This window comes from Adiantum capillus-veneris, chromosome 24, assembly GCF_014529385.1.
Source record: "Adiantum capillus-veneris isolate H3 chromosome 24, ASM1452938v2, whole genome shotgun sequence".
In the NCBI taxonomy this organism is placed as follows: Eukaryota; Viridiplantae; Streptophyta; class Polypodiopsida; order Polypodiales; family Pteridaceae; genus Adiantum; species Adiantum capillus-veneris.
This window is the reverse complement of record NC_140954.1, coordinates 57,760,778-57,786,003: the sequence shown is the minus strand read 5'-3', so window position 1 is coordinate 57,786,003 and position 25,226 is coordinate 57,760,778. Positions and strand designations below refer to the sequence as shown.

The following is a 25,226-nucleotide window of genomic DNA, read 5'->3' as shown; positions in this document are numbered from 1 at the left end:
GACTGCAATAGCAAAATCCCAGCTAGATTTCAAGCTTGCCTTGAAGAAAATTGATTAAATTCTACAACTTTTAGTGCTAAAATTTGCAAATCCTTTAAATTTTGACTAAAAGAATGGGGATCTTTAAGTGGCTTTTTCTGTTCTAGTTAGAGAAAACGTTTTTGGCAAGGTCGTACGTAAGGCTCTTGCAAGAGGAGATGCTTTGTTTCAAAACGTACCATTGCATGTGGAGATGCCTTTCTTCAACAAGAGCTTCTTTACTTGGTGAGCCTAATGAACTTTTTCACTTTCTGGATCGTGGAGTGAGCCACTTGGCTCAAATTCAACCATCCGATGATTGAAATCTCGGTTGTTCGTAGAAAAGCAGACTTTAACTTTAAGCGAGACATCCTTCGAAACGATGGTGAACAGGCGATGCAATAGGTGAGGCCGAGGGTACAGTACTACAGAACCCACCGCATGCTTGTGTCAGAAGAGGGGTTTGTCTGTATGTAGCTGATGTTGACCTCGCCGAGAGCAAGGAGACAATGAATCCATCACATCCTGGAGAAGGGCCAGCAGCCAGTTGGATGAGGGGGAGAAGGAGACGGTTGAGATACAAAGAAAAGGGCTGGTGTCAGGATCCATCAAGCCAGACAAGATTACATTTGTTTGTGTTTTGAATGCATGCTCCTATCTGGCACTTTTGAAAGAGGGAATTGCGGTGCATGCCTCTATAGTAGCTGAGCAATTTGAGTCTGACATTGTATGTGGAACTGCGCTTATTAACATGTATAGGATATGTGGACAAGTGCTCTATGCAGCTAATGTTTTTGACTGCATGCCTATCCGTGCTCTGATGACATCTTATACTCAAAACGGCCATAACCCAGCTGCTCTTTCTCTCTTTAAAAGCATGCTGACTGAGGGGATTGAACCAGCGAGCGTTTTTCTTTTAGGTGATGTCGAAGCTTGTGTAGGGAACTGCTTCATTTAAGAGGGACAAAGGATTCATGCCATTGTTAATGGGAGTGGGTTTTTGCCAGACTGTACATTAGAAAACGTGCTTCTCAACATGTGTGGAAATGTGGGAGCCTTTATCTTGTTGGGGTTGCTTTTGAGAGTATGCCATTCCAAGATACGGTGTCTTGGACTTCCATGGTTGTTTCTCTTTATCACAATGGGAAATATTATGAAGCCCTTTGTTTGTATGATGGTATGCAAGGTGCAGGAGTTGGACCCAATAACATGGCCTTTGTACCTGCTCTTAATGCTTGTCCAAGTTTGCAGGCCTTGGAAGAAGGGCAATCAATCCAACACCATCGTGGTCGATTGTGTTTGCAGTGAAAGCATGGTTGAAATTGCTCTTATACACATGTATGGCAAGTGCAAGACTTTATGTAGTGCAGAAAAGATCTTCTGGGGAATGGTTTCTATGGATGTGGTTGCGTGGAATATGATGATAGCATCTCTTATAGTAACAATCACATTGAGGATGCATTGGAGTATTTTCATTCCATGCAGAACCAAGGGTTTATCCCGATGATATCACTTATGCCTCTGTCCTCGATGCATGTTCCTGCATGAATCGCTTCAAAAGGTTCTCTTTTATCTTGGGTACCAACTCGACAGTTTTATTCAAGCTTCACTTGTCAGCATGTATGGAAGATGCGGGGACCTTTGGAAGGCAAAGACTGCTTTGGATATTTTTTTGCTCAAAACATCGCACCCTTGTCTGTATTGATAGAGAATGGACATGAGAAGGAAGCACTGTATTTTTTCCATTTCATGCTATCTAGTGGTGTCACGCAAGAATAATATCTAATGTCTTGGAATGTTGTCTCTTGGAGTGCATTGATTGTGGGATTTGCCCAACAGGAACAGGGCCAGGAAACTCTGGGCTGTTTTCACCAGATGCAAAGAGATGGGATCTCTCCAGATGCAATCACCTACGTACACTTGCATCTTAAAGGCATGTGGCATTACACAAGATGTTGTTGCTTGGTTGACATGTATGCCAAATATTTCAGATGGCTTAGAAAGTGCTTGACGAGCTTCCTATCTGGATTGTCGTCTCTTGGAATGCATTGATTGCGAAGCTTTGGGCTGTTTTTAGCGGATGCAAAACCAAGGCGCTTCTCCAGATGTAATCACCTATGCTTGCATCTTGAAGGCATGTGGCCCTACACAGGACTCAATATGGGCAATGATGACATTGTGAGATGGGAAATGATGATATTGTGAGACAAGCTGCGTGCTTGGCACTGCCTTGATCGACATGTATGCCAGATGTGGTGTGCTTCAAAAAAGTACAAAAGGTTCTTGGGGAGTTGCCTTTGCGGAATGTTAACTCTAAGAATGCATTGATTGCAGGATATGCTAAATAGGAGGGGGGCCAAGAAGCTATGGGATGTTTCAGTTGATACAAAGCGAGTGCATCTCTCCATAGGCAATAACCTATGCTTACATCTTGAAGTCATGTGGCAACTTGAAAGACGCTAAGATGGACAAAAGAACTCATGACGATATTTTTAGTCAGGGCCTGTTGAAAAAAAAACTTGGCACTGCCTTGGTCAACATGTATGCTGAATGTGCAGGGACAGGAAGCCCTGGGCTGCCCCAGCATTAGGCCAGCTGATAATCCAACTGCTACGATGCCCTGGATCTCTAGCAGTGTTGCCTGATTTGAAAAAAAGGGTCTTCTCCAGTTTTTGCATCTCGCAAACAGTTTTCCATTGGCTCCATGCACTTTTGGAATAGGTCCATGCTCAGCTCCTCGAATTGGGCTCTTGTGATAGTGGAGTAGAAGTCTATACCCTCATAGAGAGAGTCGATTTCAATAGTTGTATGAGCGGCGAATGACAATACCCTCTTTGCCCTCTGTCAATCTGCCCTGAGCCTGCACAGGGCCCTGGCATTGCTTGTTATATCCTTGTACTTCCTCTTGAAGTCCTGCATGAGGTGGCTGACGATGAGATGCTCAAAGTCCTTGTCTACCAGATGAGTGTCTCGAGTAGTGGTCTTCACCTCCTTCACCTCAAACATACCTTCTTCAATTGTAAGATGAGGGACATCAAAGGTGCCATCTCCAAGGTGAAAAATCAGGACTTGTCCAAACCATAAGCAATCGCTGCAGCAGTAGGTTCATTAATGATTCTCATCACATTCGAGCCGGGAATGACACCCGCATCCTTGGTGACTTGCCTCTGAGAATTATTGAAATATGTAGACACCATAATCATGACATTCTTAACTGTGGCGCCCAAAAACGCCTCAGCAATTTCTTTCATCTTTATCAACACCATAGAATATATTTCCTCTACAACAAACTGCTTTTCTTCACCCTTGTAGTGCACCTCAATCAATGGCTTCTCACTAGGCAAGCAACTACTTTGAAAGGCCATAGCTTCACATCTCTCTGCACACAAGGATTGGAGTATTGTCGTCCAATGAGGTGCTTGGCATCTGTAAAAGAAATCAACAGAAAGAGCAAGTCAGATATATTTTGCCCCAGCAAATACTATTGATACACCGCTAGGGCAAGAGCTACAGGACATGGGCAGCCTCCAATGAGAAACTACTTGCTGCACATAGGTACATGGAAACAACAAAATACAAAAGTACCCATGGGTAACCAAGTGATTGTAATACACCCAAACATGGAAGAGTCTAAGAGCAGAGCAAGATTGCATGAATGACAAGTAGAAGAGCTACAGATCATGCATGGAAATCCAACCAACAACTTGTAAAACCATATCCATGCGCATACTAGCTGCAGATCATGCATATCCTAGAAATCAAATCAAATCAAGATATGAGAACGTACCAAAACCGGTATTGATGGGATTCATGGCGACCTGGTTCTTGGCCGGGTTATCGAGAGGCGCTCAGTTTCAGTGAAGGCCACATAGAAAGACATGGTTTGGTTTCCTTGGTCGTTGATGTTGATTTTCACACAATCATGATGCCACACACCTACACAGGAGTATGTGGTACCCAGGTCGACAGGAGTTTGTGGTACCCAGGTCGATGCCAATAGCAGAACCTTCCTTTGCCGTAGCTGACTCTTAGGGATGTTAACTAGTACAACAGAAAAGGTGTGGTTTGAATGTTTTACTTGGTAAGCAAAGGTGCTTTTTTCAAATAATCCCACAGCATTAAGCCACTTGGCTCAATCCTGAGCATCGATAAAGAAATCAATCCAATGTTGCACATCACCAGCCTTACAACACTGCCCCAGTTAAAAAGAACCCATTGCCATCAGCCTTGTTGTCGTTGAAAAAAAGAAATACTCCGATCTTTACCCTTTGGTAGGGTCTCGTCCTCTTCATAAGAGATGTCGTGGCGACTTAGGGACTTCCATGGTGGAGCAAAGGCTCAATTGAACCTTACCTTCGCGAGCGGGTCTCGTGGTTATGGGATTTGAGGTGGCTGGGTCAACCCGAGTCTAGTGCGCAACAACGGTGTGCTATAGATTTTATGTTTCTGAGTTACAACATGGAGCAGTCAATGCCTGTCTCTCTCTCTCAAGGGACGAGCTTGTAAGCGATTTGGAAGAGACTTAGGGACTTCCATGGTGGAGCAAAGGCTCAATTGAACCTTACCTTTGCGAGAAGGTCTCGTGGTTATGGGATTTGAGGTGGCTGGGTCAACCTGAGTCTAGTGCGCAACAACGGTGTGCTATAGATTTTATGTTTCTGAGTTACAACATGGAGCAGTCAATGCCTGTCTCTCTCTCAAGGGACGACGTTGTAAGCGATGCCAAGTAGATCCAGGCTATTGTTTCACCCCTGCATCAATGCCATGTCCGTTTGATGGCTCTCCACACGATCTAGTTGCCGGCAACTGGTGCAACATATGAAAACCCTGTGCTACATATCGTCCGTTTGACTTCTGCATCTTTTTGGAGGGATCGCACCTTGAGAGCCTTCAAGTTGCATGTTTTGACTAGAGCTATTAGTTTCTAATGGATGACTATTGCGTCCCCTACACGCGGAAAGTGGTTATTGGAGGCTCGAAATCGATGAATCTTTAGAGTTTTTCTTGCTCGCTATACTGCTCAAAGCACGGGACTCACAGAAGTTCAGCAATTGACACTCAATACAGAAAACAAATCTATTGCTCTTGAAAATGAGATCGTTTTCAAAGGAATCAATAGATCTTTTACAACTGTTAATGACGAGCTTGAGTATACCGTCTCTATGGCAAGAAGACATAATTGCTGACAGAAGCAGCTTACAATACACACGCGTGCGCGTGCACGCTCGCGCGCGCGCACACACACACACACACACACACACACACACACACACACACACACACACACACAGAAGGTAATATTGATCAAAGGACATAGAACATAAAGTTACAGCAGCGTGTTTTGTGTATGGCAGGGAGGACATATATTCACAACACTACACGATCCAATTGCACAAGCGCAGCTCCAGCTCGACAACACTACAAGGTTCGTTATCTGCATCCAATTTCCCACACGCATGCGTTTGCTTGGCGCAACACATAAATGCTACGGGGTAGGGCACGGCTTCCGTTTCTTATAATTTTTTGGAGAGACCACAGTGCCAACTCTCCACCATACTTTTGTATGGCACCTCTGTATGACGTACACTGTATACTTTGCACTTTCAATCTATGACATTTCATTGAAAGACGATATGTTTAACTATTCACATTGATTTTTTGTAGCTCGGCTCAAAAATCGGCCTGTAGATTGGACACTCGAAAAGCAGCAGTATAACATTGCAGGTCAGTAAAGCACCTCATTTATTGTTGCAGGTCATTTATGCTTTATCTATTTGTTTGTTTTAGAATTTTTTGCATTACTTCCTTTGCTTCAATTTATTTGGATCTTGTTTTCAAGACTATACACTTGACGTCGATATCTGCACATGTTAGTTACACACACAACTCTTTATTGCAATTTCTAGCCAATGCATGTGATGTATTACAATAGTGAATGCATGTTGTGTATCACAGTAGTGAATTCACCTTGGTGCATCTTTACTTTAGCTCTATATAATTGATACCATACTAGGTATCAAAATAATTAATATCATACTATATATGTCCTCGTTTCTCTCGTACTAGGTGTCAGTATGAAGTTCTCAAGACGTAGAAGATTACAGTCAATAAGCTAGGGAGCAAACTATCAATAAGCTAGGGAGCAAACTGCAACTAACTTGAAACTAGCTTACCATCTGTATGCTAGGTCATGGTATAGAATTACTGCATTGTATAAATATTGGAGCATGTAATCTGACATCTTTGTTCACAATCTAGAAATATGTCTCTCCTGCACGGTGGCATACCTCACATATATAGCGATAAACCAGGTCGATAGACAAATAAAATAGATACTCCTAATGTCCTCACTTCTGTATTATTGTTGGGTGCTTTGCCTTCGTTGCGGGAACAACAAGACTTGACAGCATTGCATCTAAAATACATTACCAGTTCAAGATACCAACCACGAATCAATAGTAACCCCTCTGTTAACCCTCACGGCTCACGGACACCCCATCACCTACGACGGACGTGTATTATGTATTTGGTAGAGTCAGATACCGGGCTTGTCTGACCAATAGGAAAAGGGTAAGAGTGATCGCCGATGAGAGGCGCACTCTAACTGGGACATTCAAGGGATTAGTTGGCTAAGCATGGGCGCCCAAGTGTGAATGGGGTGAGCTCATATAAAAGCAAACTAAACCTAAAATTCACTCATTCTCTCATTTGTGCAATAGAAGAGTGCTCTTGCTCCATCTCCATCTCCATATTCTTCTTCTTCACCTCCTTGTGTGTGTGTGTATGTGAGAGAGAGAGAGAGAGAGAGAGAGAGAGAGAGAGGGAGAGTGTGTGTGTGCGATCGAGCATTACGAAGGCATGACGGCGGCGAAGCGGTTGAGCACGGCACGACTGCAGCTTCTTCTTCATCGCGGCGAGGAATCCATCACGAAGGCGAGCGTAGAGCAGTGAGTGACACACCTTTTGCTCTCTTGAGCTTGCTAGATTAGTCTTGTTGTGTGCTTGGAGCCATTTGTGGCTCGTACACGGTGTATCGGCAAGTCCCTTGCTTCGACAGTGCGGCAAGGAGCGCACATTTTTGGCGCCGCTGCCGGGGAATCGCCCTGCACTAAGCCCAAGAGGCACTTTGTGCTTCTCCTATGAGTTGTTTGTAGTAGGAAAGAAGAGGAAGAGGAAGAGGAATGAGTTGTTTTTCTATAAGTTGTTAATTTCTGTGTTGTCTGCAAGTTCTGTGATTTCTGCATAATGTTGTGTTTTCTGTTTGCACACAGTCTTTGCACAATTAGTAGTCGTTAGCTTGTTTGCAGTGAATGAATAAGTAGGAAGGCAGTTAGCAATTTCTGTTTGCACACAGTCTGTACACAGTTTTCTGTCAAGGTTTGGCTGCACACAGTCTTTGCACAGTAAGGTAGCGAGAGAGGAAGTAGGTGGACAGTTAGCTCATTGTCAGTAAGCAGTTAACAGATTAGTTAGTGGTTAGCAGCACTGTTAGTAAGTAGATAAGGTAGTGAGCTGTCTGTGAGCTGTTGACTGGGAGGTTAGGTAGGTGACAGTGTGTGTGGCCAAGAAAGGGCCACGTAAACCACGCGCGGTCATCGCCAAAAAAATAAAATAAAATAAAAAATAAAATTAAAAAAAACCGAAAATATTAAGCGTGAGTGACTGGGGGGATACACTAAAATTTTGATCGGGATCGGGCCCAAGCCCAAGCCCAGGCCTCAGTCCTCAGTCTTATGATATATACTAGACTCACTCTTATATATATACCCTACCCCCTCAAGAGGGAATGAGAGCATGTGGGGCAAGTCCTCCACTCTCCTCCCTTCTCTTCCCACTTGCACCCTTAGACTTTCTAATTTGGGCCTAGTTCCCTACTAGAAATTGACGGTTTTAGGGATTCCGAGGGTATAAAGTGACCAAACGGAGTGTTGTAAAGCACGGCACGTCCCTCTGATCGAGACACTCGTTTTGAGCTATCATAAGTTCTATTCTATAGCTGGGTCAGAAAAAAAGGACCAAAAAATCAAAAAATAAATAAATAAGAAAAGACTTGGGTTGCAAAACACCCAAAATTACTAGGTGAGCAGCCTTCACGGGCCCTCACTGACACTTCTAGGGGATCCAAGTCATATGAACCTACGCTCTGGACGAGTGTTAGAGCACGAGCATATTGGTAGTGCCTCCATTTACGCGGGCACCCATTATTCCTCCACCCTAGGTTCTGGACCTTCGGCCGGGACTCAAGGTAGCGCGACCCAAGATCCTCATATCGCGTCTAGTGATTCTTCCTCTGACTACGAAGTCATGGAGGGGTATCCTACACCAAACCCTGATAGTTCAAGTCAAGACATGCATGCCATGGGCCCACGGCCCGGGTCCAACGTGTTTAGCCGCTTAAAAGAAACCCTTAGTAGAGCTACTCGCTCCGAACATGCGGTTAATGAAATAAATGAAGGGAGTGGGGAAGTAAATTCGTCATTCATGCCTAAAATGGACCCTATGCTTCTTGAGAGTGTGCATGTGAATGTTCCATCCACTGCACCTCCTGATCCTTTAGGACTATCTCCCTCTGAGGTTTTACTACCCGATGGTAGGAGTCTTGCCGAAGTACAAGAGATAGAACGCTATATGCAAGCAACAAGGGAGAGGGAAATTGAGAACCTACGAAGGCTAGAACAAAGTCGAGCCCTGAAAGCAAAGGCTCCTATGACATCAATCATGCCAGCCGAGCAACCGAGTGCTCCCAAGGTAGCAGTCACGGAGGGGCAAGCTATGGGGAGCAATAATGCTTCCACTTCAAGGGAAACCTCCAGCACGCCAAGCCTAGATGGGATATTCCTAAACAAAAATTGGGAGTATGACCTACAAGCATAATCTTTAACTGATCGGTACACAGGACACACCTACCATGTGGGTTGGTTAGATGTTCTACAATCCACATCGGGTGCTACTAGCATAGATGAGCAACAACAGAAAGTCTGTGATGTCCTCCATAGGATTGTCGAGTTAGAAAGACAGAACACAGGGATCAACATGCCTTCAACAGGCCTAATGAGATTCTTGGATACGGGAAAGGCCAACCAACCAACCCTGTCACAAATGGAGACTCCCTCAGTGAGCCCCATTGATCCTCCATATGTTGTTTTGACAGGAGCCTCAGTACAATCTGAGCCCACAAGTGGCAGCTTTACCTTCCCAGATTTAGCTCATCTTTCTCTTAATAACACTATGGCTACCATGCATATCCCAATGGTGAGCATGACAAGAAGTACACCATGGAGTTCATTTGTTAACACTGCGCCGATGCCTAGTAGCACAATGCCCCCAACTATACCTACATGTATGTATCAATCATGTGCACCTGTCGTACCTCAGCCTCATGTAGCTCCTACACCTCCGATTATTCCAAGAGCTTACAATCCACAATGGAATTATCCAAGCTCTTATACAAGTGGAGCCATGCCATTTAATAATAACATGCCATATCAGGCACCCCCTATGCCTAGGGCCACGCCTGTAAACTTTGGACCACCGTCTGGTACACCACCATACAAAATTTGGGACCCAAGAGCCGCGCGTATGCCAAGGCCAAGGCCAACTCCCATCTCACATGTGGTTCCAGGAGCACATACACCCATTATACCTGCTCAAATAGGATATTTGGCAGCATTTGCTCAAACTATCGGTCGCTCTATTGCGGAAAACATGCGTAGTGCACCTGATAGAGAGCCTAGGAGCAAGGCAGTTCAAGTAGCTAAGCTCACACAGAAATTCAGTGGAGACGGAGATGCTAGAAAGCATATGGAAGTCTTTGAACATGTGTGCGATTCCTTGGAAGAGCACAATGAGCTACATACGTGTAAGGCTTTGAGTTTGACCCTAAGCGGAAAGGCTAGAGATTGGTATAGAACCTTAAGAGTAGAAGAGAAAACGATCTACTCTACTCTTAGGAGACTGTTCTTAAAAGAATACATACGAGAGGGAGTACTTTGGGGTGTAGCCTCTCAGCTCCAGAAAGCCCAACGAGAAGAAGGTGAATCCGTGAGAGACTTCATTAGTCGCCTAAAGAATTTGAATTCTCGATGCAATCCAAACGAGCGATTCAACAACAACCAATTGCTCGATAGATTCATTAGGGGACTACGACATGAAAGTATCTATAATGGCCTAGTCATTAGAGGTATCACTACTTAGGAAGCAGTCACCATGAATGCAATCCAATTGGAGGATAATTTAATGATTGCAGGAGAAAGAGTGTCTGCCGAGCCGAAGTCAAGTAGCTCGCAAGCATCAGGGCATGAGCCAATGAAGATAAAGCCAATCGTGAAAGAGCAAACAATATCTGAGATGACTTTGGCAGATCTCACCAAGGCCATCCAAGAAAGCCTTAGGGGTAATCGTGCTCCACAAAACACTCATATGTATCCAAGAAGGGAGCAACAATGGTGCTCAATTTGCTTGGGCCCACATACTACGAGTGAATGCCCTACTTTCAGAGTAAAGTTTAACGGGACTTGTAACGCGTGTGGTAGGTATGGCCATCAAGCGAAGGATTGCCTAATGCTTAAACGCATCATGGAAAATAGACCGCCTATAGCTTGGGCAGACTCACCTCGAGTTCCTGCATTGATGCCTACCCCACCCATGGAGCAACAGTTGCCATTACAGCACATGGTCCCTAGAACCCAAAATGTGGTCCAAACCACACCGTTGCCACCTCCAGTGCTAGGACCGCAACCCCCTCATCCAAGAGTTACACCTATGAACCAAATAGGTTGCGAGTCATCTAGTACTTATGTAGATTGCGAAGGGGACATAGACCCTAGTATCACCTATGGAGTCGACATGCTTGAGGAGTGTCCCATGTACTATATGGAAGACCATTGGGGACAAATCAAACCGGTATATCAAGCTACTACGCTAGCAGCAAGAGGCCAAAAAATTAATAGTTTTGCCGGGAGACCACCTCTTCAGTGCTACGAATGTGGTGGACCACATCGAGTAGCTGAGTGCCCCATTAGAATGCAAAAGAATGCTGCACTAATGCAAACAAGTCAAGGGAGTGCATTGGCAATGCCAATACTCATTTGTAATCGTTGTGGCATAGATCATTTGATCGCACAGTGTCCTAACAATCCAAACGCACCGAAAATCACACCATTGAACTTAATAGAGATTGTTGATGGGACACCACCAACTATAAACATAGCACCAGTGAATGCACTCACACGGTCGATGCTCCAAAAGCAAAATTACATCCTCGAAGAGAGAGATGCTGCATCCATTGGCCGAGCGAGAAAGAAGAAAACACGAAGAAAGAAATCCCTTGATGCTTCTAGCTCAAAACCTAGTTCAAAGATTAACGTAGGGACAGGAGAGGATCCCGTGTATATGAATGACCCTGAGGATGACTCAGATTCGATAGAGACCACGGAGACCAAAACTATTACTACAAAGGAAAAAGCCAGTGAGGAGGATCACGAGAGGGAATTACGACGAACACCAAAAGAGTATTCAAAGTTAAACCACCCAGTTGCGAACCCCCAAGATAAGCCACGAGAGACGAAAAATGAGGATTGCAAGAGAAAGATTGGAACCTATCCAAACCCAACAGTGGAAATTGAACGAGTCCAACAACTGAGGGGTTTGGTGGAAGAAACTCAACGAACATTAGAACCTGAACCCAAACATATCCAGATGTCGGACACAGTGTTTCCCACACAAGTTCAACCTCACAAGAACTACAGGCCGTTAGCTATACCCAGTATCATTCGGGAAGAGAGTGAGGGTAGGACATCTGAAAGTGGACACACACCTTTCCTACTAGAGAGAATGTTTGGTGAGGGAATGCCCGACCCCCTTGAGGAAGTGGAGATTCCATCTTCACCATTCTCTTGTCAGGGTTCTACATCCCAGAAGATGCCATTAAATGTTGCCAAATTGATGGATTTCATGTCTTCAGAAGTTAGAACCACCATCATGTCCAAACTATGTAAAGACCCCGAGCTAGTCTCAGCTCTTCGAGCCTTCCTCAATGGAGAATTACAGGCCGGATTACCACAGTTTGCACATATGAACAAACCTGACTTGGTAATGAATGATGAGGAACATTTAGCACCACCATCTGACCTAGCGGGACATGAATCTGTAATTGAAGTACCCGTTAACAAGTTGGGGCAATACTTTGAAGGTGATGAATCTAATGCTACTTTGCCAATCACTACTAAAGGATTAACTGTAAAGGGAGTCCTTGACGGTGGTGCGGGAGTCAGCATGGTGACAAAGAGTTGTTGGGAGTCTATGGGGAGACCTCACCTTGAAGCCACAAGCGTAGTGGTAAAAATGGCTAATGGATCTATTGTTACGCCTATTGGAATGCTTAAGGATCTCAGGATCAAGGTCTTGGGACACAAGGTAAGGCAGACTTTCATTGTTATGGATTTTTCCAAGCATCCTATGTCATTTGAGATGATCTTAGGGCGTCCATTCATGAGGGAAGCAAAAATGGTGCATGACTGGTCCAAAAACCACGTCTACTTACAGTTCCAAGACTCTGTCATTCGAGTTGATCTTTTAAGTGGTCGAACGCATCCTCTAGGAAATAAATTCATCATTGATAATCGATCAGACACAACAATTCACTTAGCTCCATTACAGTATTGTTACACGTGTAACAAAGACACGGATATTGGGGAGAACTCTCCTTATATGGATATCCTACCCGGAATGGCTGAATCACAATGTCGATTGGGTACACCTAGCGACAACTATAGATACATGGGGAGCTAGAGGAACAACCTGGGTAACACCAGATGGGGAAGAGATACCACACATTGCACCAGTAAACATGGTAGGTGTAGCGCATGTAACATCCGATGATAAGAAAGAGGCACACCTACTTGAGAGTGAAACCGATGATTCCTCAAAGGCTTCAGGCCAATACACATCAGAAACGGAATCTCAGGGAGAAATGGATTCAGAACCTGAGGAAACATCGAGTGAGCCAAGTATAGAAACTGAACACTCAAGGTCTAGTACGACCATCTATGGTAATTTATATGAGAGTGAAGAAAATACAAGCGAAGACCTATCAAGCGAGTCGAGTTCAAACATTTACCAAAATCAAAACCTTAACAAGAAACAAAGGTCATATAAGAGACGACGATATCGAGCAAATGTGAGAGCTAGGATACACAAGGAAAGATCTACTGCAGAATGGCTTAGCTATCTAGGGGCATGTGATGCTCATCGAAAGCTAGTAGACAATTGGGGTGAACATCTCCAGAGTGTCATGTGGTGCAACCCGCGACCCATTGACCTCGCTCAATTGGAGGTTACAGAGCCGAAATTGAGTCGAACTATAAGAACACGTCAAAACCGAGAGTTAGCACAACAACAAAAGGAGGAAGAACTAAAAGAAAGGTCTCCGTCAGGACAAGAGCCTGCTGACTTACATACGGCTCCTGAACATTTTAAATCTTATACCACGGGGGAGCGAAAGGTTGTGTATGCCAAAGCCCAGCGAATACCTACCAATGAAAGCAGTGGAGTCTATGATGGTCCAGCGGTAGTTAAAGAGATAGAATTAGCAGAACCAGGTGAGGAGTCTAAACCAGTCTTTATTGCTCAAGACCTTACCGAAACTGAAGAGGCTGTACTTTAGGAGCTCCTCAAGGAATACAAGGATATCTTTGCTTGGACATATCATGACATGAAGGGCGTTCCACCTTTTGTGGTGCAACATACAATTCCCATGATCAACACTGCTAAACCCGTCCAGCAACGACCCTATCCAATGAATCCTAAGTACGCCAAAATTGTACAAGAGGAGATTGAAAAACTTATCCAATGTGGATTCATATACCCTATTGAGCACTCAGAATGGGTTTCTCCGATAGTCATTGTGCCAAAAAAGAATGGGAAACTAAGAGTGTGCGTGGACCTCAAGAAAGTTAATGCAGCTACTAGGAGAGATCATTATCCTTTGCCATATTCAGAACATGTGCTTGAAAGAGTTGCGGGCAAGGAAGCTTATAGCTTTTTAGATGGGTACTCTGGTTACAATCAAATCACAATTGCATTAGAGGACCAAGCTAAAACTGCTTTTATTACAGAGTTTGGAGTGTTTGCATTTCGTGTTATGGCTTTTGGCTTAACGAATGCCCCTGCTACATTCCAACGATTAATAAACACTGCATTTAAAGAATTTCTAAGGGAGTTTTGTGAAGCTTTCCTAGACGACCTTTGTGTTTATTCTTCTTGGGAGAAGCATTTGTTATATCTACGAAAAATATTTGAAAGGGATATCCACAGATGAGAGTAAGATTAAAGCCATTGCCGATTTGCCACCACCTACTAACTATAAAGGAGTTCAAAGATTTATGGGCCATGTTGGTTATTATCGAAGGTTTATTTTAAACTTTGCCGAGATAGCGCGTCCATTGTACAAGCTTCTTATCGAGTTTCACTGGACGGAAGAATGTCATCAATCTTATGAGTTATTAAAGAAGGCCCTAACAAGTGCTCAAATCCTGCGAACACCTGATTGGAATGTACCTTTTCATGTGCATATTGATGCATCAAATTTTGCTATTGGGTGTGTTCTAACTCAACCAGGAGAACATAAATTGGACTACCCTATTAGCTTTGCAAGTCGCCAATTAAATGATGCCGAGATGAACTACACTACTACAGAGCGCGAAGGTCTAGCTATGATTCGCAGTAAAGAAATTTCGCTATTACCTTCTTGCTACCAAGTTTGTGTTTTATATTGATCATCAAGCAATGCTATATTTGGTAAACAAGCCGTGTTCCACAGGTCGAATTACACGATGGTTGTTAATTCTTCTTGAGTTTGACTTCATCGTTGTTGTGAGGCCTGGGAGGAAACATGTCATGGCGGATCATTTATCTCGTATCCCTACTGGCGAAGCTCCTACGGGGATTGATGATGAATTGCCTGATACTCCTTTGTTCATTGTTGAGACAATGCCTGAATGGAGTGAAAAGATTGTTAACTTCTTAGTTAATGGTTTTCCACCCAAAGAACTGCGAAAAGATATAGCTCGAAAATTAATCAAGGAATGCGAACCCTATTGCTTACTGGCTGGAACTCTCTATAAGGGAGGAAAAGATGATGTTCTTAGACACTGTGCCCGCGAGGATGAGTATTTATATATTCTACAAGAGGCACACATGGGCGTAGCTGGTGGTCACTTTTCAGGAAATTTGACTGCCCGAAAGATCTTACAGTCAGGCTATTGGTGGCCCACTCTGTTTAAGGATGCATCACTTTTTGCAAAGGGATGTGATGAATGTCAACGCTTCAACAAGCCACAAAGAAGGGATAGGATGCCTCTACATCCCATCAAGGTAACCCAACCATTTGAAAAGTGGGGCTTAGACTTTGTAGGACCGATTAGTCCGGCTGCACGTAACACGCAATCACGATATATCATTGTCGCTACCGACTATGTAACCAAATGGGCTGAAGCAAAAGCAACACGAAAGGCGGATGCAAAAACAATAGCTAAGTTCCTCTTTGAGAACATTATCACACGTTTTGGATGCCCCTTTGAACTTGTGAGTGACAATGGAACTCATTTTATAAATGAAGTAATAAAAGAACTCACATCAAACTTCATGATATCTCACCACAAGTCTACACCCTATTATCCCCAAGAAAATGGCCAAGCTGAGAGTACCAACAAAACTCTCATCTCCATTTTGACAAAGACAGTCGAGGCTCATCGCACTGATTGGGACCTAAAGCTTACATCAGCTTTATGGGCTTATCGTACTCCGTATAAAGTTGCTATTAATTGCACACCGTTTAAGATGGTGTATGGCCAAGAAGCAGTTATGCCATGGGAGTTTGTCATTCCTAGTCTTCGAGTGGCTTCTCAAGAAGGTTGGGATGGTAACCCCTTAGTGGAGCGATTATATATCCTGGAAAGGCTAGATGAAGAAAGACAATTAGCTGTGCGAAATGCTCTAGTGGAGAAGGATAGGAGAAAGAAGTGGTTTGATAGCCATTTAAAGGATAAAGACATCAAGGTTGGTGATAAAGTTCTTATGTACGGGGTACGTAATGAAAAGAAGAAATTGAAATATGCTGGTAAGGGACCATATCGAGTGTGTGTAATTACTCCGCAAGGTACTATTCGTGTGGAGACTCTAGATGGAGTTGAAACCATTGGATTCCTTAATGGGAGTAAATTCAAAAGATATTATGATCCTCTAAGCCAGGAAGAGTTGCAAGCCATCCATCAAAAGAAGGCTGCCAAGGAACAAGCAGAGCTTAAAAAAATCCAAGCAAGAGTTGAGGCTCGAGAACAACAACAACGTCTTAGACGCCAACGAGAGGCTAATCTGGGAATCATGCAAGCATTTTTCGAGGACACAGATGACGACTCATTAGAATCTGAGTCACCCCTACGATACCCAATTGAGCTAAATAGCCCCTATGGGAAAGTACTATACAATGCCTTATTAGATACGGGAGCTAAACACAATTTGTTATCCTATGGAGTTTGGTGTCAATTAGGGAAACCGACCCTATCCCCGAGTACGATGCAAGTCAAGGGCATTAATAAAAAGAAAACTGCTATTCTTGGAGTCCTTCAGACCCCTATTGTCTATGACAATGGAAGCATAGTGCAGAGGTTTTTAGTCATGCCCCCAGGAGCTATGGAAGGCAACGTAAACCTGGGACGCACGTGGATGTTGGCAACCAAATGCACTATTGATTGGGATACTGGTAGTGTCACGACGCGACCACCGACTCTTACCCCTATCATTCAAGCAAAGTCACCTACGTTGCAAACTCTAGCAAAGTTGAAGGATAGCCAACATTCACAAGCCAAGGTGGTTATCTCATCTTTGCCAGCTACCCATGAATCTAGCACTTCAACACTTGTAGTTGCAGCAAGCAGTAATATTGCAAGTACTCAACCTGCACGACCTAAGAGTACATATCAATGGGTCCCCAAGGCCTTACTTCCAACTACCTCAACCCTCCCATCCATTTCAAGAAAAAATTTCCCGGGAAAACCAAGAGCACGCCCTAGGAGAGTCAAGACCAAATCACGATGGATTCCAAAACAACTATTAGAAGCCCAAGGCTACTATGATGGAAATGAGCAAATTTGGGTACCTAAACGTAAAATGTGTCCTTCCCTATCGACAACAAACCCATATGAGTCAAACAGTGTAACGCTAAAGCCAATGGCAGACCGTGGGAAGGGAAAGATCACAGAATGCTACACACCTAGTCCAGAGCGAGTTTGGGCTGCAAGGCAAAACCAATTTATTCCACCTAGCTCAGGAAGGGGGGAGTTCCATGAAGCTTCTAGCTCCTCATGTAATACATCCATAGAGGTAAAAGCTTCTACACAGCCTCCATCTATAGTAGTGGACCTCCATGAAGCTACAAAAGAATCCACACCTCCCAGTGTTCAAGAATCACCTGATGAACCACTTCAAGTTCGATCCTGGGAGAGTACCTTACCACCCTTGCAACTTGAAGAGGCACCTAGGGTAATAGAAAACTACTGGCAAAAATCCTCACCTATTACCAACTGGAACAATTGGTTTCAAAGGGTGACGACATCATTTCAAACGGTATGAATCTACCCAAGGAAGGGGGAGTGTTTGTGGACATCCATCATACACTTGCTTCCCTCTCAACCTTTCTCCCTGACCTCTTAATCTCCGATCTTAGGGAATGTAATATATAAAGCCTTATACTCACAAAAACAAGATAAAAAGTAAAAGAGCAAGAGCCATAACACAAATCATAAAAACAAATTATGCACAAGAACACGACCCTTGTAATATTTGCACTCTAACCATCATCTATTTGCATGTACAGATATGGCTAGTACGCTAGAGTCATCAACTCCTGCCTTGGGTGAGAGGTACCCTCGTTACTTTTCACAAATATTTCACATGGTCTTTCCAGTGCTTGCATGTGAATGGATTTGATAGGTACGCTAGCATGTGAGAGGAATTTTGAGGAGTTAGAATGGCTGATACGTCTCTTGACCACCACGTCTGATCCATACTTAGTAGAGAGCGGTTCTCCCATTGCACAAGCCTACCCTTTTGACCAAGATGACTATAGGCGTCTAGTGACCTTCTTAGTAAACATGGCACCTATGATGAAGAAGAAAATTTACACGACTACACGGATGGCACATATGGTCTCATGGATGATGACTTTGTTTATCTCGACGACGAGGATAGGGGTTTAGCCGTAGGGTTTCCCCCCAACCTCTACAATATCCTATTCCCTTGACTCTCTAGGGGGAGTGCAAATAATTAGGTTAGGGTTCCTTATGTTTTTTGTTGTGTTCAATAAGTGTTGGTACCTTTTTCCACTAATGTGCCTCCTGGAGGTATTCCTTTTGTTTCCTAGTGTGTACAAGAGCGTGTTGCTATTGGTAGGATTTGGACCTTCATGGAATCTTTATCTCGACTCACTCTTCAAATCAAGCGCGACCATTGACACAAACAGGTGTTTCTTGTCCATTAGCATTGCCCCTTATCTTTTTTGCATCTATGATTGTCAGCTTTAATTGTGATTGGTAGCCTAATATTCACCGCATTTGCTTAGTATCAAACATTTAATTCAATGTAATTTTTTGTCATAATCACTTATCTAGGTTTAAAAATCAAGCAGTCCGACAAACTAGTTTGACCAAGTTAGGTGTTAGAAATCTTCTCTTAAGACCATGGGGAATGCCTTCCTAATAATTAATGGTTACGTAGGTTCTTAATTCGATTTAGGCAGCATTGTGTGAAATGTACTAGGGCTTTCTAGTGGGCTTGACCCTATTGACCTTTAGCTTAAGTATTATAAATGGAGTTTACTAGTGTGATGAGCCTGGGGAGGTGTATCAGTGTTATATGACCCCCCAAAGTTACAAAATTAAAATGCTGAAAATGAACAAACAAAAAATCAAAGTGCCACACCGTAAAATCTTAAGCTGGAAGAGAAATCTCAGCTTGATTTGGTACTTCACTCACATGTATTGCCTATGGTACTAGAGCCCTAGAGGTTCCCAGTATGGGCGCTTTTACTTGAAAAGCAAAAAACCCAAGGCATACAGGGGTTGAAGATGATGTTGGGATTGATGGTTCTCAAGTGAAGCATTCGAAAGCAAGCGTGTTTTCTATGAAGGTGTTGGTGTCAATTTTGTATCTAGGTTTACGATTGTGTTGTGGGCATGTGAGGACAGGGTGCCAACTCCCCTTGCATGGTGGCTCACCCTTGCAAGTTAAATTATCTCCGTGAGCAAACAAAAAATCCTACTGTATGTATAAATTATTATTCGTGGCAAGTATAAATCCTCTTTAGGTTGTTTGCCCAACCGCTTCTATCACAAATTGATGCACTGTTGGCACCAACTCCCTTTCAAAATAGATCTTGAGGTGCACACCATTCACTCTGTTCTTGAGAAAACGACTGTTCATCCACAATAGCAAATAAGTACCATTGGGAAAGACCTTATGGACCTTGTAGGGCCCTTTCCACTTCTTCTTAAACTTCTTCTGGAAGGTGAAATCTAGATAGATTTTGTATTTCATTACCAAATCTCCCTTCTCTGGCAAGTGTTGGTTGAACTTTGCCACTCTTTTCTCCCGCTACTTCACATAGAAATCCCAATGTCATGTCACTATCCATCTTCAAAGCTTCACGACTAGTTATCTTATCTTGCAAAACATCTTGGTGAGACTTATCAATCCGCCATATACCTTTTAGTGCACCTAATTGCACATGCATAGGAAACACCACCTCCTTGTCATAAACCAACTCCTAAGGAGTAAAGTTGGTAGCCACTTTGTAAGAAGTCATGTACGCACACAAACACTTGTCAAGGTTAGCTTCCCACTCTTCAACCTACTTGTATATATACTTTGTGAGCATCTTGACTATTTGCCCATTTGCACTCTCTTGACTAGGCCATTGCACTGTGGATGATGGAGATGAAAACTTGTGTTAAATGCCCAGCTTTTCCACTAGTGCACACACCAGCTTACTTCTAAATCTTTGACCTCGATAAAAAATGAGCATCCAAGGCACCTCAAAACGGAAACATATGCAATCAAAGACAAACTGAGCAATTGTATGAGCATTTACCTCCTTCACTGCTTTTGCTTCAATCCACCTAGCAAGATAGTCAATGGCCACCACAATGTATTTCTTACCGCTGTTGCTGACTTGGGCAATGGACCAATGGCATTCAACCCCCACTTTTCAGATGCATCTTGAGCTATGATAACCCCCTGTGGCTCGGCTACCAGTCGTCTCTCACCCATTGTTTGTCATTGATGGCATGTTTTGCACCAATAGTGCACATCTCCTACAATGAAAGGCCACCAAAACCCACCTCTTAAAATGTGAAACAATACCTAATCTTTGCCTTGATGACCGCTTTCTTCATGAAACTACTACAATACCCTACCAATCTCCTCTTTGTAAAAAACTCTCCACAACACTCCATCCCTTCTGTATGTCATCAAATCCTCTCCCATCAGAGTGAAATTCCATGCATGGTGCCTGGTTTTCAACTGCTTGTTGCTCCCTTTGACCATTGAATTGTGTAATTGGCCCTCATCCTCGACCAAATAGAAGGTACATGCCGCTTCTCTCCCTCGATGGATGAGGGAAATCTCGAGCATAATGGTCCTCCTCTCCGCAATTATAAAACCTGTCGGGCAACTGCCTAGCCCTGCCTCTTCCAGCCCATGGTTGTCCTTTGTCCATAACACTTAAACGCAGCTCTTGCATTTGCTCACTCAAATCTTGAATAGTACGTACCCATTGTTGAGGAATTGCTCCCCGGTTTGCCTGGTTATCCACCTGAACTTCTTCCGTTGGACTTGGAGTAGGGTTAGGAACCATCAACTTGTACCCCAATGCGCCTTGCTCAATTTTCTTCTTGATTTTCTAGCTCTTTGCTTGTGCAATATCAACCGCTCCATTGTAATTCTCTGGGCCCTCAAAATCCACCTTTTCTCGAACCTTGGGATGCAAACTTGCCATGAACTTTTCCAATTTAAAGTACTCACCCCCGTTTTCCAATTGCATGGCGGTTGCAAAACCCCTCCAGCATGCTTCAAAATGGTTGAGAAAACTCCGAATTCCTCGTTCACATCCTGCTTCAAATTCGTCAATCTTGCATCTAAATCAATAAGAGACATCTCTTTCCAAAAGTCCTACAAAAATCGAGTCCTCAAAGCCGGCCACATGGATCTCAGTTCGCCTTCCAAAGCATAGAACCTTGTCTTTGCTCTCCCTCGCATCAGCAATGGAATTGTTTGTATCCTGGGAGATTCACTTTATATACAAAATGGGACGCCACTTGCGAGCGGACAAATTTCATAAAACCCCTATATACGACTCATATTAGGGAATATGACCCCCTTTCTGCGCTTATACAACAATCAATGCAGAAAATTATCATACTCCTATCTTACATATAAAATTTAGGCCTCACATGATCTAACTGAGTAAAACTAATCAAAGAGGGTGTAGCATAGTGATTGGCAATGCACTAAGGAACCACTTCTATTGATAACTAGATGTATCCTCAATGTGTCTCAGTTTGACTTAAAGTTGTGTTAGGTTCTCCGTGTAAATTTTCATCTATACAAACTCTTTATAGCTTTCATCTCTCAACAAATAAACTATAATCACAAAACAGGCAATTGATATAAACCACTTAGTTCTTCCATGTATCTTTGTAGCTATTGACTCACAAGTTTGAGGGTAGACTCTTTTGGAAAGCCATGATTTTGAAACACAAAAACTTCCTCTCATTTTCCCCTTTTCTCACTTTTTCCAACCCCCCCCCCCAATATGATACTCCCCCTTATTTTTAAGCTTGTGAGATAAATTATTAGGGGCCTGCCCCTAACTTATACGCTTATGTAACTCGTAAAAAAACACCCCTCCCCTGCACTTGCGTGGTGCAATAAGCTTTCCATGGTGAATCCCCCAGGCTTGGACACAACCTGGGAACCTCCTTCATGCACCATATGACATGCCTGCTGCACTAGACTCTCCACCTCCTCTAGATCTGTTCTCTCCTCTTTTCCAAAAATGCCAGCATCATCAAGCCCTCTTTCTTCAACCATCAGCGCTTCAAAGTTGATCTGCTCTACCTGCTTGTCAGCTTCGATTGCTTGCACTTCAACCACCTCTTTTTCCGCTCCATCATGCTCTGCCAAAGTAGAGAGAGACTCGCCCCACATTGCATCATCCAGGTCCTCATTGGTAGACAAGGCCACCTCATCCCTTATGGAAAACTTTTGCATAATTTCTACATGCATACCATCATCGGTGGACATGGACCGCTTCACTTGATCCTCATCATGCATTCTAGCTTACATTTCTCCCTGGTCTTCACACATATCCAGTGTATGTCCATGCACATGCAAAAGATCAAACTCTTTATACCTGGACTCCGTCGACTCTGTTTCCCAATTGTAGAGCTACACTCATTTGGCTCAATGTCATCTTCTGTCTCCATCTTGAGAATCTCTCTAGGTTTATCGCCTTGACTTCATCCACAAACTGTACCCTATGATATTTATCATTCTTCAAAGGAGACTGTACATACATAATTTGATTCGGAATCACTTCTCTAGCTTGATTTGGAACTGTCTTCACTTCCGCTCTAACTGGCATTCCCGGCATAGAAATCATTCTATCTCTTTGCAACCACAAAACCCTTGGTCCTTCTCGCACCGACACATTCGTTTGCCCCACCTTGGGCTCGACTCTCACCGCTTCAATTGGCCTATGCACCATAGTATTTGACAACCCCTGCTTGGCTTGCTGCTTCTTCAATATCTTCTTGGTCCTGCTTCTTGCCATTTCCACTGCCTCGGCATATGTCACAGGCCCATCCGTCTCCACTTCATCGCTTACCTCCTCATGCAAGAAATCAAGAAACTTTCTCAATTTTAGAAAATCAAAACTTTGGGTAGCAGTTACTCCCGGAGGATTCACTCTATATACAAAATGGGATGCCTCCTGTGAGCAGACAACTTTGATAAAACCCCTATATACGACTCATATTAGGGAATGTGACCCCCCTTTCTACACTTATACAAATATCATACCCATATCTTACATATAAAATTTAGGTCTCACATAATCTAACTAAGTAAAACTAGTCAAAGAGTGTGTAGCATAATGACTGGAAATGTACTAAGGAACCACTTCTGTTGATAACTAGATGTACCCTCAATGTGTCTTAATTTGACTTTCAAACTATGTGCCCAATCAGCTTGCATTCTGGCAACTTGTCCAATTCTGACCCATCCAAAGATGGTGTAAATCAACCCTTGACTACTCCAAATCAACCCTTATAAATCATTACAAGTAATTAATCCGCATCATCCCCCTCATCCCCCATAAATATTATACCCCCCTCCCTTATATTTAAGCTTGGGAGAGATTATTGGGGGCCTGAACCTAACTTATAAGCTTATGTGACTTGTAAAAAAACCCCTCCCCTGCAATTGTGTGGTGCAGTAAGTTTTCCATGGTGAATCCCCCAGGCAGTTACCTCCATCAGCTGTCTCCAAAGGGCTTGGAAAATTCTTGTCAAGCCTTTGCTTCAGACCATCTATTTTTCTCTTTACCTCATGTATCTTCACCGCTAACATGTACTGACGTCAAAAAGCCACTTCCAAAGCTTCATAATCCATCTAGTCCATCAAACCACCATTTTGCACTTCCACAAACCAACAACAAAAAGATTTGTACCGCACCTTCTTCTCTCGTCAGTCGGTTCTCAATATGAACAGACCATAGTCTTGCAGCCATGTTTTCACATCTTCCACCCTAGTGAAAGTAGGAAAACCAGAGCTAAACAATCTCTCTTTAGGCCACTTCCAAGATTTCCAATCAAGCGGTGTGGAGCAAGGAGGAAGGTTTAGGAAAGAAACCTTTTCAACAGCCTCCCAACGAGGAATTCCTCCTGAAGTGAGAGGTTACAACAATCCTTCAAATTTGCCAAGGTTTTTCAATCCCCTTTTTTATCATTCCACAGAACATCCAAGGTGTGAAGACCCTTTTTGCTCAGATTCCTGGCAATTTCAAGCCAATGATTATCAAGAAACATATCTTCCACAATGGGGGCCCACACATACCAATGCCTAGCTGTTCCTTTCTAGTATCTAATATCCTCCTTCCACTTAAATGCCACAACTGCTTTGCAACATTTTTCAATAAACTTTCCGGTAAAACCACCTACTTGAGCCTTCGCGTCAGAGTAGCTCTATAGTGGAAGGGGATCAGGATGAATTCCCAGCGCTTCATTTACTTTTTTTATTTTCTCATGAACTTAGTCAAAGGTAGTCTTGTAAGTAATTCCTTCCCCTATGGGCACCCCAAGGTGGCGGAATATGTTACGTCTCTTCACAACCTCTCCAGCCCAATCTTCGTTTTGTTCTCTTGAGTTTCCTTGAATTATTTGCACTATTTAAGCAGTGAATTTATTTTTGGGAAGCCATTGGCGAGTATAGCTTCTTAGATAGCATATTCACAATTCCCTTTTTCCAATGATGCTTTTAGTCGGAGTGTTTCTTTGATTTTGTTGAACTTGTACCCCCTACGGGCTCTACTATACTTTCATTAACAAGAATCTCTTGAGATTCAATTTCCTCCCCCTTTTGCACACTAATAAACACTTATATACCCATTTCTATCTTCTTCGCTTGCACCACACCTCCCCCCATAGCCTACATCGTCAGGCTAACATGTACATCCCTTGGCTCGCAATCTCATTATGAAGGTCCCCCCCCTCCCCCCTACATTTTCTTGCACAAAAATTTATCCTCTGTCTATCTCTCAACAATGAGCTCAACACACACACACACACACACACACACACACACACACACACACACACACACACACACACACACACTTACTTTTGCGCATAGGGATGTCATGTTGGCACAAAACACATCTCACACTTGCGTGCATGCCCCTCCACACCGAGGGTGCCACACACACACACACACACACACACACACACACACACACACACACACACACACACACACACACACACACACACACACACACGCACACGCGCGCGCACAGAGAGAGAGAGAGAGAGAGAGAGAGAGAGAGAGAGAGAGAGAGAGAGAGAGAGAGAGAGAGAGAGAGAGAGAGAGAGAGAGCA

The 25,226-nt window shown here is 43.4% G+C and overlaps 2 pseudogenes; one reads left to right on the top strand and one right to left on the bottom strand.

The window, feature by feature from the left end:
- Window positions 1-333: 333 nt before the first annotated feature.
- On the top strand, window positions 334-976 carry LOC147426421 (pentatricopeptide repeat-containing protein At2g42920, chloroplastic-like; annotated as a pseudogene).
- A 1,670-nt stretch (window positions 977-2,646) lies between these two features.
- On the bottom strand, window positions 2,647-20,926 carry LOC147426420 (heat shock cognate 70 kDa protein-like; annotated as a pseudogene).
- Window positions 20,927-25,226: the final 4,300 nt, after the last annotated feature.